General features: G+C 46.4%; 1 protein-coding gene across 1 annotated transcript in view; it reads left to right on the top strand.

Moving 5' to 3' along the window:
• Window positions 1-17,986, top strand: part of UPF1 (UPF1 regulator of nonsense transcripts homolog (yeast)) — a 79,943-nt gene that overhangs the window by 4,620 nt on the left and 57,337 nt on the right. The gene's annotated exons all lie outside the window — the stretch shown is intronic.

The following is a 17,986-nucleotide window of genomic DNA, read 5'->3' as shown; positions in this document are numbered from 1 at the left end:
GGCCTTGGTTTCCTCCCTGCTGACTCCTACCTGGACACTGCCCCCACTTCCCTAGCATAGCCGCAGGGGATGTCTCCGATTCATAAATCAGATCCTGTTCCTCTCTGGTTCACACACCCTCCATGGCTCCCTATTACTCTCAGAATAAATTCACCTCCTGTCTGTGGCCTGCAAGGCCCCACCTGATCTGACTTCACCCATCCCTCCCGCCTATCTCTTCCTTCCCTTGCCCTGTTCCAGCCACACTGGCCTCCTCACTGTTCTGCCAACAGCCACGCCATTTCCTACTCCAGGACCTTTGCACGAGGCATCCTTTCTGTCTGAAATTCTCATTCTTCATATTTACAAGGTACTTTCCTGCCCTTCAGATCTCAGCTTAAATATCACCATCCTCAGGAGGCTTCCTCAACTCCCGAGCAAAATTACCTTCACTCAACTTTCTTCCAACATTCTTCACTCTTTGAAATTATCTTCTTTGTGTGTGTGTTCATAGAAATACAAACAGTCTTTTACCCCCAGCCTGCACCATCACTCCCAGCACACAGTAAACAGAGTGCTGTCTTCTCGAGGACGAAGGGATATACCAGCCCCAGTGTCAAGGTTTGAGAAACATCTACCCCTCTGCAGCCCCCTAACCTTCCCAGCAATGCCCCAGAATTTAGAAGCAAGAACTTCGCTCTCAATACATGGCTGAATGGTTGGAGATGTGATTGGGGTACAGCCATGGGGGGCCAGGAGGAGGGGACACCTAAGGTCCAGCTGAAGGAGCTGTGAGAATAAACTAGTCAGAGTCCGCAAAGGGTGCTCGGGTTGGGGGGACCAGTGTGGGCAAAAGCTTGAGGGTGGTGAGAACAAGGCTGTGTTTCCAGACCTGGGTGTGGTGGAGCGCAGGGGGCGGGGGAGACAGGCCAGACAATGAAGTCTAGACTTCATCCTGGGGCAACAGGGAGACATGGGAGGTATGTGGACCCCGTTGCGCTGTGCTGGGCACTGGGAGGCTCCTTCCCTAGACGTCAGCACCCTGTGGGTTGCTCATATTTGCTGGGAACATCTCAGAGCAGCTTTATATGAATTCCTGTGGAGAACTGTCTCTGATGGGCCAGGCCGCTTGCCATCTGCGCCACCACAGGACTCGGGGAGGTCTGTTGGTCTTCAGGAGCCTCCAGGCCCAGATAACACCCCAACGGCATCATGGCCCTGCTGGGGCCCCTCGGCCTCCCCTGAGGACAGCTGGGCCCCCAGGCCCTAGGCCTGGCTACCCCTTCCAGGCCCTCAGTGGACGCCAAAGACCTCTCTCCTTACTCCCCTGGAATTTTCCTCGCAGGCCCTGCCAACGCCTCCAGGAATATATTAAAAAGAAAATGTTTCCAGTCCGAGCAGGGCTGTTTTATGGTTCTAGGGGCTGGGAGGCTGACCGCAGAGTGGAAAGGCCGTGTCATGACGCTGTTCCTTCGGCAGAGCGGCTCGGACCCTGCTGGCCCCCTGGGCCCTCCTTAGACGCCCAGGTTCTGGCAGGATTTCCTCGCCAAGCAAAGCCCCCCTTCACCCCTGTCCCCCAGACGGAGGAGAAATTCCCCAGCAAAGCAGAGGCTCAGGGTAAAGCTGGGAGCTCATGCTTTTCCCAACATTTATTCATAGCTCCTACTGTGTGTTGCTGTCTGCTGGGTGCTGGGGACATAGGAAGAAGGGGAGACCGACCCGTCCTTGAGTGGGGACCAGAATCAGCTGGGAAAGGGGGCTACAGCACCCCCAGGTCACAGGGCTCTAAAGGGGCCCAGGGGACTTTCCTGGTGGTCCAGTGACTAAGACTCAGAGCTTCCAATGCAAAGGACGCAGGTTCAGTCCCTGGTCAGGGAACTGGGATCCCGCACGCCGCGTGGCATGGCCAAAACTTACAAAAGGAGGTCAGGGAAGGAGGCAGCTGTCTTGAGATGATACAGGAAGTAAGAGAAGGCATAGCACCCAACACAGGCAGAGCAGTTCCAAAGCCACCTTGCTTTTGTCTCATTGAGGCCGGATTCCCAAAATGTAGAAATCACCATTTTAAAGTGAACGATTCAGTGGCATTTAGTACATTCACCACGTTGTGCAACCACCACCTTTGCCTCATTCCAGAACTTTTTCATCATGCCAGGAAGAAACTTAGTACCCATTAAGAGTCGCTCCCCACCCGTCTCCTCCAACCCCTGGCAAGCACTAATTTGCTTTCTGTCTCTATGGATTTACCTGTTTGGATGTTTCTCATAAATGGAGTCATACGACATGCAGCCTTTTGTGTCTGGCTTTTTTTTACTCATTGTAATGGTTTTGACGTTCATCCACAATGTGTTGCTTCATCCCCTTTTACCGTCTGTATTGCCATGAACGTCCCTCTGAGAATTGCTTTGGCTGCATCCCATGGATTTTGTATGACTGTTTTCATAATCACTTGTCTCAAGATATTTTAAGATCTCCTCTTTGATTTCATCACTGACCCATTGGTTTTGGTTTTAATAAAGTAGTCTTATAAGCTAGTTTCTTTATTTTTATGAACCTATTTATTTTTGGCTACTCTGGGTCTTTGTCGCTGCACATGGTCTTTCTCTAGTTGCTGCAAGCAGGGGCCACTGTGCTTGGGCTTCTCCTTGTGGTGGCTTTTCTTGCTGTGGAGCACGGGCTTCAGTAGTTGCCATGTGCGGGCTCAGTAGCTGTGGCTCACAGGTCAGCTGCCCCGCAGCGTGTGGGATCTTCCCGGATCAGGGGTTGAACATGTGTCCCAGGAGGAGAAGGGAGCGACAAAGGATGAGATGGTCGGATGACATCACCGACTCAATGGACATGAATCTGAGCAAACTCCGGGGAGATAGTGAAAGGCAGGGAAGCCTGGTGTGCTGCAGTCCGTGAAATCACAAAAAGTTGGGCACTTTAGCGACTGAACAACAAAAACAACCCCTGCATTGGTGGGCAGCCTCTCAACCACTGGACCACCAGGGAAGGCCGACCCACTGGTTTTTTAGTAGATGTTGTTTAGTCTCCATACTAGTGCCCCTCTGAATATGTCTGTGCAAATTTTGGTTTAAACAGGTGTCTTCACTTCTGCTGCTGCTGCTGCTAAGTCACCTCAGTTGTGTCCGATTCTTAGTGACCCATGGACTGTAGCCTACCAGGCCCCTCTGTCCATGGGATTCTCCAGGCAAGAGTACTGAAGTGGGTTGCCATTTCCTTCTCCATCACTTCTCCTGGGTCTATGCCTGTAAATGAGATTGCTGGATCATATGTAAATTCCATGTGGAACTGTTTGATAAACCTCAAACCTGTTTTCTGCGACAAGTGAAAACCTCTCAGTCCTGTCTGACTCTTTTGTGATCCCATGGACTATAAGTCCATGGAATTCTCTAGGCCAGAATACTGCCTTTCCCTTCTCCAGGGGATCTTCCCAACCCAGGGACTGAACCCAGGTCTCCCACACTGCAGGCAGATTCTTTACCAGCTGAGCCATAAGGGAAGCCCAAGAATACTGGAGTGGGCAGCCTATCCCTTCTCCAGCAGAACTTCCTGATCCAGGAATCGAACCGGGGTCTCCTGTGTTGCAGGCAGATTCTTTACCAACTAAGCTATCAGGGAAGCCACATTTTCTGCAGCAAAGCTGGGTTCATTATGCTGAGTTTGGTAAACCAGGAACACATGAACCCTTCTTTGGGCAATTCAGACCCAAGAAGCCACTCTGACCCACCCAGAACCAGGTAGCCAGGAAATCAGCTGACAATGCCCCAGGACCGTGTGCCCAGGAACTGTCCATGTTAATTCTCTCCATGATTCAGCAAACCTTCTGCTGAAACTCCATTGGCACAGGGAATTCTCAGGCCTGAGTGACTGCTGTCCTGTCCTACTGACCGGAGTCTGGGTCCTGGCCCCAGGTTGTAGTCAGCCCAACCTGAGCCCCTGACTAAGCCCCTGGTCCACCTCCCACCAGGACATATCACTGAGGGCTGCCAGCCACTTGGATCTTGCTCTATTAGAGCAGGCGAGAACCACTGGTTTAATAATGTCCATCATCCTCCGTGAAGTACTCCCATTGTTCATTATAAAAATGTTCAAAGTGAAAAAGTAAAAGTATTAGTTGCTCAATCATGTCTAACTTTTTGCAACCCCATGGACTATAGCCCACCAGGCTCCTCTGTCCATGGGATTCTCCAGGCAATGTTGAAACATACCGCCAAATTGAGAGAATCACATATTACCCCCTCCATGGACCCATTTCTCAGACTCTAAATTGTCAAGCACTGGCCTCACAGGCTTCCTTTACCCTCTTCATTATTTTAAAACACCTTTCACACAAGCTACAAGTGAAAGTATATCCAGGAAGCTTCTGTTTCATAGACAGGTTAATTTGTGTCGTATTTTATTGCATATAGGTGATGTCATATGGTATTTGCCTTTCTGTTTCTGACTTACTTCATTTAGGATGATAATCTCTGCATCCATCCATGTTGGTCTAAATGGTATTGTTTCATTTTTTATGGCTGAGTAATATTCCATTGTATATATGTATCACATCTTTATCCATCTGGCTATGGACATGTAAGTTGCTTCCACGTTGTGGGTATTGTGAAAAGTGCTGCAATGAACATTGGGGTGCATGTACCTTTTTGGATTAGAGTTTTGTCTGAATATATGCCCAGGTGTGGGATTTCAGGATTGTATGGCAACCCTATTTTTAGCTTTCTGGATACTCCATACTGTTTTCCATAGTGGCTGCACCAACTTACATTCCCTCCCACAGTGTAGGAGGGCTCCCATCTCCACACCCTCTGTTGCATTTGTTGTTTGTAGCCATTTTAATGATGGCCATTCAGACCAGTATGAGGTGATACGTCACTGTCATTTTGATGTAATACGTCACTGTCATTTTGATGTAATGTATCCTTTTAAAACGTGTATGTGTGTGCTGTCGCTTCAGTCGTGTCCGACTTTTTGCCTCCCCACAGACTCTAGTCCACCAGGCTCCTCTGTCCATGGGATTCTCCAGGTAAGAATACTGGAGTGGGCCATACCCTCCTCCAGGGGATCCTCCTGACCCAGGGGTTAAACCTGCATCTCTAATGTCTCCTGCTTTGGCAGGTGGATTCCTTATCACTAGTGCCACCTGGGAAGCCCTTCAAAGTGTACAATTCAATCATTTTTAATATATTAAAACAGTGTTGTGCAGCCATCACCTCTAAGTTCTATTCTAGAACACTCCCTTCATCCCCGAAAGGAAACCCCATCCCCATGAGCAATCCCTCCCATTTTCCTCCCCAGTCCCTGGCAACAGCTAATTGGCTTTCTAGCTCTGTGGATCGACGGAATCATACATGATACGGGGTTGTGTGGCTGGTTTCCTCCGCTCAGCATGATGTTTTCAAGGTTACTCTATTTTCAATGCATTTTTACTTTATTTTAAAGCGCTCCCAGGCCTTGAGTCATTTCTCTGTTTCTCTGCCACTTGGCTCGAAAAACAATGGGAATTTTCATAGGCTCCCACGATGCATCACCCATCTCCCAATTTCCCCAGCTGTCTCAAAAGATGACATTTTACAGCTGGTGTGTTAGAATCAGGTTCCAAACAAAGTCTGTATTTGGTTGTCATCTCCCTTAAGTCAGGCTTCCCTTGTGGCTCAGCTAGTAAAGAATCCACCTGCAACGCGAGAGAGCTGAGTTTGATCCCTGGGTTGGGAAGATCCCCTGGAGAAAGGAAAGGCTACCTACTCTAGTATTCTGGCCTGAATTCCACAGACTGTATAGTCCATGGGGTCGCAAAGAGTTGGACTTTCACTTCGCTTCACTTTCCCTTCAGTCTGTCTTTGGTAGTTGTGGTTTAATTGCTAAGTCGCGTCTGACTTTTTGCCACCCCACAGACTCTAGTCCACCAGACTCCTCTGTCTATGGAATTCTCCAGGCAAGAATACTGGAATGGGTTGCCATTTCCTTCTCCAGGAGATCTTCCAGACCCAAGGTTTGAACACCCGTCTCCCGCATTGCATTTGGATTCTTTACTGCTTTGCCACCAGGGAAGCCCCTACGTGGAAAATACTTAACCTAAAATTTATTGGCGCTCGATGGTCATCAGAGAAATGCAAATCAAAACCGCAATGAGGGGACCTCCCTGGTGGTCCAGTGGTTAAGAATCCGCCTCCCAGTGCAGGGGATGACTATTTGATCCCTGGTCAGGAAACCTAAGATACCACACACCACAGAGCAACTAAGCCCATAAGCCACAACTGCTGAGCCCGGTGCCACAGCGAAAGATCCTGCATAACGTAACGAGATCCCACATACTGCGGCAAAGACCCAGCACAGCCAAGATAACTAATTAATTAATTTTTAAAAAGTCAAGGAAGTCTGGCATCAATGGACAATCAGGAGTGGACTAAAGCACAGGAATCCCTGTATCGGCATGAACGGCACACGGAAATCACCCACCATGATGCAGGCTTGGCACAACCACGTGGACCACGTGACCCAGCCAGCCAATGCCAGCCACCTTCGTCATTTGTCACGTGGTAGGCAAGTGACAAGAAGGACCGTGGGTCAGAGAAGAGTGATGCGTGGTTCATGCCATTTACTGTGATGATCTGGAACGCTCCAGCAACAGAGATTAACGCTGACATCAGGCAGGACCTAAATCAGAAATATTCATTGGAAGGACTGATGCTGAAGCTGAAACTCCAATACTTTGGCCACCTGATGCGAAGAACTGATTCATTGGAAAAACCCCGATGCTGGGAAAGATTGAAGGCAGGAGGAGAAGGGGACGACAGAGGATAAGATGGTTGGATGGCATCACTGACTCCATGGACATGAGTTTGAGCAGGCTCCAGGAGTTGGTGATAGACAGGGAAGCCTGGTGTGCTGCAGTCTGTGGGGTCAAAAAGAGCTGGACACAACTGAGCAACTGGACTGAACTGAACTGGATCAGGAAGAGTCCTTTGGGACTTTGCAAGGTGATTAAGAGTCCACCTTCCAATGCAGGGGATGCAAGTTCAATCCCCGGTCAGGGTACTAAGATCCCTCATGCCTCACAGCCAAAAACAAAGAACAAAAATTAAAGCACAAGCAATATTGTAACAGATTAAAGACTTAAAAATCACCCACATCAAGATAAAATCTTTAAGAAAGGGAAGAGAACTTTGACCTGGCAGGAAAATTCTCCTTGCTCCTACCCAATCCTCTCTTCATTCCCTTTCCTTCCCTCTCTTCTCTCAGGGTGACACCTGCATTGTTGGGATGGCCCTGCTGGCCTCCGTGGGCTCCAACAAACCTCTAGCACATCTAATCCTTTCTAGATGTACCTGGATTATGCTCCTTCCACAAATACCCATGTTCTCAGGGACCCATGTCCACCTCCCTGTTGTTCGCATGTGTGGGGTAACAGGGGTAGACCTCTTGTGCCCTGTTCTGTGCTGTGAGTTTTTTTTTCACTTACAACATATCCAGGTGGTCAGTCCTTATCACTGCTCCTCCCCTTTGCATGGATGTGATATTCACCTAACATGCAATTCACCATCTTAAAGTGGATGATTCGGGGGCCACTTAGTACATCCACAATGCTGTGCAATCACCCACTCTCTCTGCTTTCTCTTTTTAGTTTTATTGAAGTATAGCTGATTTACAGTGTTGGGTTAATTTCTGCTGTGCAGCAGTGATTCACATATATATATATATATATATATTCTTTTCTATTACGGTTTATCACGGGATATTGAATAGAATTCCCTGTGCTGTTTGGTGGGAAGTTGTTTCTCTCCACTTTCTAATCATTTTTTATCAAGCCCACGAAATACCTGGTAGCCTTGAACAGCCACCCCTGACTCCCTCCTTCCCCTCATCCTCTAACAACCACTGACGTGCTTTTCATCCCTGTTCTGGGCATTTAATGCACACAGAACAGCACACTATGTGGCCGTCTGTGTCTGGCTCCTTTCACTCAGTGTAATGTTTCCATCTATGTTGCAGCACGTGTCAGTCTCCACTCCTTTTTATCGGCTGAATAATATTGGATTGTACGTTGTACAAGAAGAAAACCCAGTCCTTTTGTGTGTCTCCTTTACTCACACACTACAGTCATACAACACTTCTGATAACTAGCTCTATGCATCATTTTCCCCCCAAACTGAGCAATTCTGTGACACAAGCTGGGTGTACTACAATTCAACTCAGTTCTCACACTGTCAGTCTGGAGAAAACATCAGATCCCACAGTCTAAGGGCTCAGTCCTATGAGATTGCCCCTCCTTTCGGAGGCCAGTTACAAGTAATAGGCTACCCACAACTTCTGTTTGACTTGACGAGAAGGGGCTTCCGTGACCTTCTCCTGCTTGGATTCAATGATGTGCCAGAGCAGCTCACAGAACTCAGGGAAACACGTCCATTTACCAGTTTATTGAAGGATATGATAAAAGACACAGATGAACAGCCAGATGAAGCGAGACATAGGCGAAGTCTGGGAGGGTCCTATGCCCAGGAGCTGTCCGTGTGGAGTTGGGATGCATCATTCCCTCTGTGCGGTTGTGTTCACACACCTGAAACCTGAACCCCATACTACTGAAATTTTTATGGAAGCTTCCTCACATAAGCGTGGTCAATTGTTAACTACGTTTCCAGCCCCTCTTCTCTTTCTGGAGCATAGCAGGTAAGATTGAAAATTCCAATCTTCTACTCATGGCTCCATTTTTCTGGTGATCAGCTGCCATCCAGGAGCCCAATCAGAATCACTTCATTCGAACAAAAGCTGCTCCTGGTGCTTCTATCACTTCTTGGGTAACAGGAGTTTCTTGTTGCTGTTCCTGTGCCAGGAACTGGTGGCAGAAATCTGTCTACATATTCTCTATCATCTCACACACAGACACATCATGGTTTGTTCATTTGTCTGTCAATGAACATTTGGACTGTTTCCACTTTGGGCTATTATGACTTGTGCTGCTATGGATGTTTGTTCACAGGTTTTTCTCAGAGCCCCCGTTCCCAGTTCTTCGGGAATCTATTCCTAGGAGCCGAATTGCTGGTAACTCTGTTTGGCTTCCCAGGACGTGCTAGCAGTGAAGACCCTGCCTGCCAATGCAGGAGACAAGAGATGCAGGTTCAGTCCCTGGGTTGGGAAGACCCGCTGGAGAAGGGTGTGGCAACCCACTCCAGCATTCTTGCTGGGAGATTCCTGTGGACAGAGGAGCCTGGTGGGCTACAAGTTCATAGCGTCGCAAGAGTCAGACACAACTTAAATGGCTTAGTATGCAGTCACTGTGTTTAACATTTTTAGGAACTTGCCACCTATTTATTTATTTATCTTCTCTGCTGCTGCTGAGTCGCTTCAGTCATGTCCGACTCTGTGTGACCCCATAGACGGCAGCCCACCAGGCTCCCCCGTCCCTGGGATTCTCCAGGCAAGAACACTGGAGTGGGTTGCCATTTCCTTCTCCAGTGCATGAAAGTGAAAAGTGAAAGTGAAGTCGCTCAGTTGTGTCCGACTCTTCACGACCCCATGGACTGCAGCCCACCAGACTCCTCCGTCCATGGGATTTTCCAGGCAAGAGTACTGGGTGGGGTGCCATCACCTTCTCCATTCTTTTTAATAATTAATTTTATTGTTGGTCACACTGGGTCTTCGTTTCTGTGCGGGGGCTTTCTCTAGTTGTGGAGAGTGAGGGTCACTCTCCAGGTGTATTGCATGGGCTTCTCTCTGGGGGGCTTCTCTTGTTGCGGAGTACAGGATCTAGGCACACAGGCTCAGTAGCTGCAGCACATGGGCTCAGTAGTTTTGGCTGGTGGAATCTTAATGGCTCAGGGATTGGACCTGGATCCCCTGCATTGACAGGCAAATTCTTACCCACTGTTTCACCAGAGAAGAGCAGAAGGTAAATTCTTAGCCACCAAAGTACCAGGGAAGTCTCTCTACTTCCTTTTTAAAAAATATTTATTTTTGTTTTATTTACTTGGCTGCGCCGGCTCTGAGTTACAGCATGCAGTACCTTCAATCTTCATTACAGTGTGCTGGGACTTCAGTCGTGACATGCAGTCTCTTAGTTGCTGCCTTTGGGATCTAGTTCCCTCAGCAGGGATGGAACTTGGACCCCCTGCATTGGGAGCTCAGAGTCTTAGCCACTGGACCACCAGGGAAGTCCCTCTACCTCCTTTTTGAAAGCTACATAAGATTCTATTATAAGGGCACACAGCAGTTGACTCACCAGACCCTTCTGATTAAGTACCTTCTGCACACGTAGCTTCTGGTTTTTCCATATGGCAGCAGAGATCCCAGAACTGCACCCCATGGGTGCCCGTGTGACTTCATCTGAGTAAATTGCTGGATGTGCAAAGCCTCAGCTAAATGATTTGTGCATCTCTACCTTGAGTCCCTTTTCCCACATTGCCCATTGGGAATTTCACACACACAGAGTTGATCACTGCATCCTCATCCCTTCAGCTTTATCTCTCACACTTAGAAGAGGGCTAATGTGAAAGTCAATCATGCCTCTCACTGACCTTTCAATTTGTATGCTTTTTTATCTTGCTTTAGATCTCAGCCCTTTTTTTTTTCATTATTATTACTGTTGCTATGATGTATTGGTTCATAGCCTTTCCTGCTTTGGAGTGGGGGCTAGTTTTTGCCCTCTAGAAATAGTTCAGATATTCATGAAATTCACTCAGGCTGGGGAGAGAGCAGCCCTTGAGTTTCACACACAGAGACAAACTCTAAGGCCATGCCCTGCGGACTAGTGGGAACTTGGAAAGGAGTCTTAATATAATATCATTTACATACCTGTTCAACCAGCGTTCAGAGAGCCTGACTGTGTGGTAGACCTCTTTATAGATTGAACTTGACTGGGAAATGATAAGTTGAAATCCTAACCCCTGGCACTTATAAATGTGACCTTATTTGGAAAAAGAATCTGCAGTTGTCATCAAGATGAGGTCATACTGGAGCAGGATGGACCTTAATCCAATGATTGCTATTCTTATAAAATGCAGGGAGGGACTTCATTGGTGGTCCGGTGGTTAAGAATCTGCCTGCCAATGCAGGGGACACGCGTTTGATTCCCGTTGCGGGAACATTCCACGTATCTTCGGGCAGCTAAGCCCATGTGCCACAATTACTGAAGCTCACGTGCTCTAGAGCCCGTGCTCTGCAACGAGAGAGGCCACTGCAGTGAGAAGCCCATGCACCGCAACTAGACAAAGCCCACACACAGCAACGGAGACACAGCACAGCCATAAATAAATAAAAATTTTAAAAATGGAGGACAGGACACAGATACAGAGAAGAACTTTATGTGAAGATGGAGACAGAGATTGAAGCGAGACAGCCACAGGCCAAGGAATGCTCGAGCCTCCAGAATCAGAGAGAGGCAAGGAAAGATCCTTCTCTAGGACTTTCAAAGGGAACCACCCCCGTGCTGACTTGCTGATTTCAGACTTCTGGCCTCCAGAACTGTGAGAGACTCAATTTCTCATGTTGGAAGCCACTATTTGTGGTCTTTTATATGGCAGCCTCCAGAAACTCACAGACTTCGTGTTAGAGCTTCACAATACTTCACAAGGGGAAGGGAGGCAGGAGAAAGATAGATAGACACACCACATAAAGTTATATCTGGGAGAAGAGGGAATCAGTTCAATGGCACAAGCAAAAAAGGGTGATTTGATCATCTTGGGAAAGCCAGCGAAGGCTTCCCTGAAACCTGACATCTGAGCCAAGATCTGAAGGTGTTAGTAAGTCAGGGATGTGGGGAACACCATTCAAGGCAGAGGGAATAGCCTATGAAAAGGCCCTGAGACTAGATGTGCTTTTGAAGAACAGAAATAAGGTCTTCTGGGGAAAACAGAAGGGAGCTGGTAATGAAACTGTAGTTTCCACAAGACATTTGACAAGCATGAAATTTCTGGAAGCGAAAGGCATTCTTAATCCAACAGATCTGCATTGATTTCCCAGCTTAGACACTTCCCAGCTGTGTGGCCTCAGTGACTTTGCCTCTCTGAGCTTCGGTGTCTGTCTATACAATGCTGATTATGCAAGTCCTTGCTTGGTCAAGGAGGGTGAATGCAATAACACATTTGATATGTTTCCCTATCCTTCACTATCTCCCGGAGTTTTCTCAAACTCATGTCCATTGAATCGGTGATGCTATCCAACCACCTCATCCTCTGCCTCCCTCTTCTCCTTTTGTCTTCAATCTTTCCCAGCATCAGGGTTTTTTCCAATGAGACAGTTCTCCACATCAGGTGGCCAAAGTATTGGAGCTTCAGCTTCGGTATCAGTCCTTCCAATGAGTATTCAGGGTTGATTTCCTTTAGCACTGACTGATTGGATCTCCTTTCAGTCCAAAGGACTCTCAAGAGTCTTCTCCAGCACCACAGTTCAAAAGCGTCAATTCTTTGGTGTTTACCCTTCTTTATGGCACGACTCTCACATCCATACTTGACTACTGGGAAAACCATAGCTTTGACTAGATGGACCTTTGTTGGCAAAGTGACTTCTTTGCTTTTTAAAACGCTGTCTAAATTTGTTATCTTTTAGGATTTAAAATAGCTCACCTGGAATTCCATCATCTCCACTAGCTTTGTTTGTAGTGATGCTTCCTAAACCCCACTTGACTTATTCCAGGATGTGTGGCTGTAGGTGAGTGATTACACCATTGTGGTTATCTGGGTCATGAAGATCTTTTTTGTACAGTTCTTCTGTGTATTCTTGCCATCTCTTCTTAATATCTTCTGCTTCTGTTATACATTTCTGTCCTTTATTGTGCCCATCTTTGCATGAAATGCTCCCTTGGTATCTCTAATTTTCTTGATGAGATCTCTAGTCTTTCCCATTCTATTGTTCTCCTCTATTTCTTTGCATTGATCACTGAGGAAGACTTTCTTATTTCTCCTTACTATTTTTGTAACTATATTTTGTAATATCTTTGTAACTCTGCATTCAAATGGGTGTATCTTTCCTTTTCTCCGTTGCCTTTAGCTTCTCCTTTTCTCAGCTATTTGTAAGCACTCTTCAGACAATCATTTTGTCTTTTTGCATTTCTTTTTCCTGGGGATAGTCTTGATCTCTGCCTCCTGTACAATGTCACAAAACTCCATCCATAGTTCTTCAGGCACTCTGTCTATCAGATCTAATCCTTTGAATCTATTTCTCACTTCCATTGTATAATCATAAGGGATTTGATTTAGGTCATACCTGAACGGTCTAGTGGTTTTCCCTACTTTCTTCCATTTATGTCTGAATTTGGCAATAAGGAGTTCATGATCTGAGCCACAGTCAGCTCCTGGTCTTGTTTTTGCTGACTGTATAGAGCTTCTCCATCTTTGGCTGCAAAGAATATAATCAATCTGATTTCAGTGTTGACCATCTGGTGATGTCCATGTCTAGAGTCTTCTCTTGTGTGGTTAGAAGAGGGTGTTTGCTATGACCAGTGTGTTCTCTTGGCAAAACTCTATTAGACTTTCCCTGCTTCATTCCATATTCCAAGGCCAAATTTGCCTGTTACTCCAGGTGTTTCTTGACTTCCTACTTTTGCATTTCTGTCCCCTATAATGAAAAGGACACCTTTTTTGGGTGTTAGTTCTAAAAGGTCTTGTAGGTCTTCATAGAACTATTCAACTTCAGCTTCTTTGGCATTACTGATTGGGGCATAGACTTGGATAAATGTGATATTGAATGGTTTCTTTGGAAACAGAGATCATTCTATCATTTTTGAGACTGCACCCAAGTACTGCATTTCAGACTCTTTGGTTGACTATGAGGGCTACTCCATTTCTTCTAAAGGATTCTTGCCCACAGAAATAGTTATAATGGCCATCTGAATTAAATCCACCCATTTCAGTCCATTTTAGTTCACTGATTCCTAAAAGGTTTGTGTTCACTCTTGCCATCTCCTGTTTGACAACTTCCAATTTACCCTGATTCATGGAACTAACATTCCAGTTTCCTATGCAATATTGTTCTTTACAGCATCAGACTTTACTTCCATCATCAGACACATTCACACCTGGGCACTGTTTTCACTTTGGCTCCGCCTCTTCATTCTTTCTGGAGTTTTTCTCCACACTTCTCCAGTAACATATTGGGCACCTATCAACCTGGGGAGTTCATCTTTCAGGGTCCTATCATTTTGCCTTTTCATACTGTTCATGGGGTTCTCAAGGCAAGAATATCGAACTGGTTTGCCATTCCCTTCTCCAGTGGACCACGTTTTGTCAGAACTCTCCACTATGACCCATCTGTCTTGGGTGGCCCCACACGGCATGGCTCATAGTTTCACTGAGTTAGACAAGGCTGTAGTCCATGTGATCAGTTTGATAAGTTTTCTGTGATTGTGGTTTTCATTCTGTCTCCCTCTGATGGAGAAGGATAAGAGGCTTATGGAAGCTTCCTGATGGGAGAGACTGACTGTGGGGGAAACTGGGTCTTGTTCTGATGGGCGGGGCCATGCTCAGAAAATCTTTAATCCAATTTTCTGTTGAAAACAGGCTGTGTTCCCCCCTTGTTGTTTGACCTGAGACCAAACTATGGGGGAGGTAATGAAGATAATGGCAACCTTCTTCAAAAGTTCCAGGGCACACACTGCCACACGCAGTGCCCCCGACCCCGCAGCAGCCCACTGCCAACCCACGCCTCCACCAGAGACTCCTGGACACTCACAGGCAAGTCTGGGTCAGTCTCTTGTGGGGTCACTGCTCCTTTCTCCTGGGTCCTGGTGCACGCAAGGTTTTGTTTGTGCCCTCCAAGAGTCTGTTTCCCCAGTCCTGTGTAAATTCCGTAATCAAATCCCACTGGCCTCCAAAGGCAAATTCCAGTTGAGCTATTTCAAATCCTAAAAGATGATGCTATGAAAGTGCCGCACTCAATATGCCAGCAAATTTGGAAAACTCAGCAATGGCCACAGGACTGGAAAAGGTCGGTTTTCATCCCGATCCCAAAGAGAGACAATGCCAAAGAATGTTCAAACTACTGAACAATTGTGCTCATCTCACGTGCTAGCAAAGTAATGCTCAAAATTCTCCAAGCAAGGCTTCAGCATGAACCGTGAACTCCCACACGTTCAAACTGGATTTAGAAAAGGCAGAGGAACCAGAGATCAAATTGTCAACATCCACTGGATCATCAAAAAAACAAGAAAATTCCAATAAAACATCTACTTCTGCTTTATTGACTATGCCAAAGCCTTTGACTTTGTGAATCACCACAAACTGTGGAAATTCTTCAAGAGATGAGAATATCAGACCACCTGATCTGCCTCCTGAGAAATCTGTATGCAAGTCAAGAAGCAACAGTTAGAATCAGACATGGAACAACACACTGGTTCCAAATAGGAAAAGGAGTACGTCAGGGCTGTATATTGTCACCCTGTTTATTTAACTTATATGCAGAGTACATCATGCAAAATTCCCAGCTGGATGAAGCACAAGCTGGAATCAAGATTGCCGAGAGAAACATCAATAACCTCAGATATACAGATGACACTCCCTTATGGCAGAAAGCGAAGAAGAACTAAAGAGCCTCTTGATGAAAGTGAAAGAGGAAAGTGAAAAAATTGGCTTAAAACTCAACATTCAGAAAACTAAGATCATGGCATCTGGTCCCATCACTTCATGGCAAATAGATGGGGAAACAATGGAGACAGTAAGAGACTTTATTTTTTGGGGCTCCAAAATCACTATGGATGGTAACTTCAGCCATGAAATTAAAAGACTCTTGCTCCTTGGAAGAAAGGCTATGATCAACCTATACAGCATATTAAAAAACTAATACAATTATGTAAAGTTTAAAAAAAAATAAAAATTAAATTAAAAAAAGAAAAAGATCCTAAACAGTGAGCCACAAAAAAAAAAAAAAACCAGAGCCATTACTTTGCCAAGAAGTTCCATCTAGTCAAAGCTATGGTTTTCCAGTAGTCATGTATGAGAGTTGGACTATAAAGAAAGCTGATCACCAAAGAAATTATGCTTTTGAACTGTGGTGTTGGAGAAGACTCTTGAGAGTCCCTGGACTGCAAGGAGATCCAACCTGTCAATCCTAAAGGACATCAACCCTGAATATTCATTGGAAGGACTGATGCTAAAGCTGAAGCTCCAATACTTTGGCCACCTGATGCGAAGAACTGACTCCTTGGAAAAGACTCTGATGCCAGGAAAGATTGAAGGTAGGAGGAGAAGGGGATGACAGAGGATGAGATGGTTGTATGGCATCACCGATTCAATGGACATGAGTTTGAGCAAGCTACGAGAGTTGGTGATGGACAGGGAAGCCTGGTGTGCTGCAGTCCATGGGGTAGCAAAGAGTCAGACATGACTGAGTGACTGAACTGAACTGAAGTTTGTTATAACTTAGGGAAGAGAAATGTGCTTAAAATAAGAAAAGAGAAAAAAAAATGTGCTTAGCGTAGAGAAATAACAACCTGTCAATTAGCAGTCACTGCAATTAACAAGAGAACTTGTGAGTGTGACATCAGGCATTCACAGTATCTCCTTTAGCTTTTGATGGTTAATTTCAAGTGTCAATCTGTCTAGAGAACGGATCCTCAGAGAGCTGGGAAAACATTATTTCTAGCTGCATCTGGGAGGGCACTTCCAGAGAGCCTAGCATTTGCATCAGAGGACTGAGTAAGGAAGTCCACCGTCCCCAGTGCAGGTGGGCATCACCCACCCCACTGAGCACCTGAATACAGAAAAAGCATGGAGCAAGGGCTAACTTGCTCTGTCCCTGTCAAGCTGGACTCCGCCTCTTCTGCTGCCCCCAGATATCAGCACCTTGGTTTTTGATCTCTGGGACTCAGCTGGGACTTCCACTGTCAGCGCCCCTGGTCTCGGGGTTTGGACTGAACTACATGACTGGCTTTCCTGGGCCTTAGCTTGCCCAGGGCAGACTGTAGCACTTCTTAGCTTCCATAATCACATAAGCCAACTGCTCATGATAAATCTCTTTCTCTATATCTATATATTGATATAACTGATTGGTTCTGTTTATCTGCGGGAAACTTAACTCATACACGAAGGATTTGATTTTTCCCCATTTGATGGATGAGAAAAGAGTATAGACAGGGTCCTAAATCAGGAAGAGCCTGGGTCAGGAATCAAACCCAGAACCTCATCCCTTTTTTTTTAATTGGCTGAGCCAGGGCTTAATAACAGCATGTGGGATCTTCCTGGTGGCATGTGGAATCTAGTTCCCTGACCAGGAATTAAACCCTGGCTCCTTGCATTGGGAGCATGGAGTCTTAGCCACTGGACCACCAGGGAAGTCCCCAGAACCCCTAGCCCTAACAAGACCCACTGTGCTGCTGCCCCAGGGCCCATCTGAGCTTTCGGTACACAGACTCTGCCCAGCCTGGGGTGAGGGTACCCAGCATGCAGAGATACTCAGCAAACACCCACTGTGTTGCCCTCAAACCCCTCTGATCCCTTGGGCCTCACGCTTCAGTGGACAGCCCTCGGAGAGTCACGTTGGATTTGTGAATGTCACCGGGCCTTGGATTCACCTCCTAGGGACTTCGATGTTGCCCAGGTCTGAGTGAGACACTTCAGAGTGACCCCAAGGAAATAGCTTCTATCCTCTGAGTCTTGGATATCCCTCTGTAAATGCAAGCAATAATCAGTTTAGAGAGTAGAATGGTGGTCCCGCTGCCAAAGACATGTCTATTCAAAACCTGTGAATGTGAACTTATTTGGAGTAAAGGTATTTGGAAGTGCCATTAAGTGGAAGATATCAAGATCAGATCATCTTGGATTATCTGGGTGGCCATTAAATCCAGTGACAAGTGTCCTTATAAGAGGCAGAAGAAGAAGAGGATGTGATGTAAAGACAGATGCAGAGACGAGACTGATGAAGCCACAAGCCAAGAGGCCTGGAGCCCCCAGCAGCTGGAATTGACAAGGAAGGACCTACCCCTAGAGCCCTCAAGGCTAGTGTGACTGTGCTGCTGCTTAGAATAGGACCTCTGGCCTCCCTCATTGCAAGAGAATAAATTTCTGTTGTTTTAAACTCA

This window comes from Bison bison, unplaced genomic scaffold (genome assembly GCF_000754665.1).
Source record: "Bison bison bison isolate TAMUID 2011002044 unplaced genomic scaffold, Bison_UMD1.0 scf7180017864248, whole genome shotgun sequence".
In the NCBI taxonomy this organism is placed as follows: Eukaryota; Metazoa; Chordata; class Mammalia; order Artiodactyla; family Bovidae; genus Bison; species Bison bison.
The sequence above is the reverse complement of the archived record's forward strand: the minus strand, read 5'-3'. Positions and strand labels throughout refer to the sequence as shown.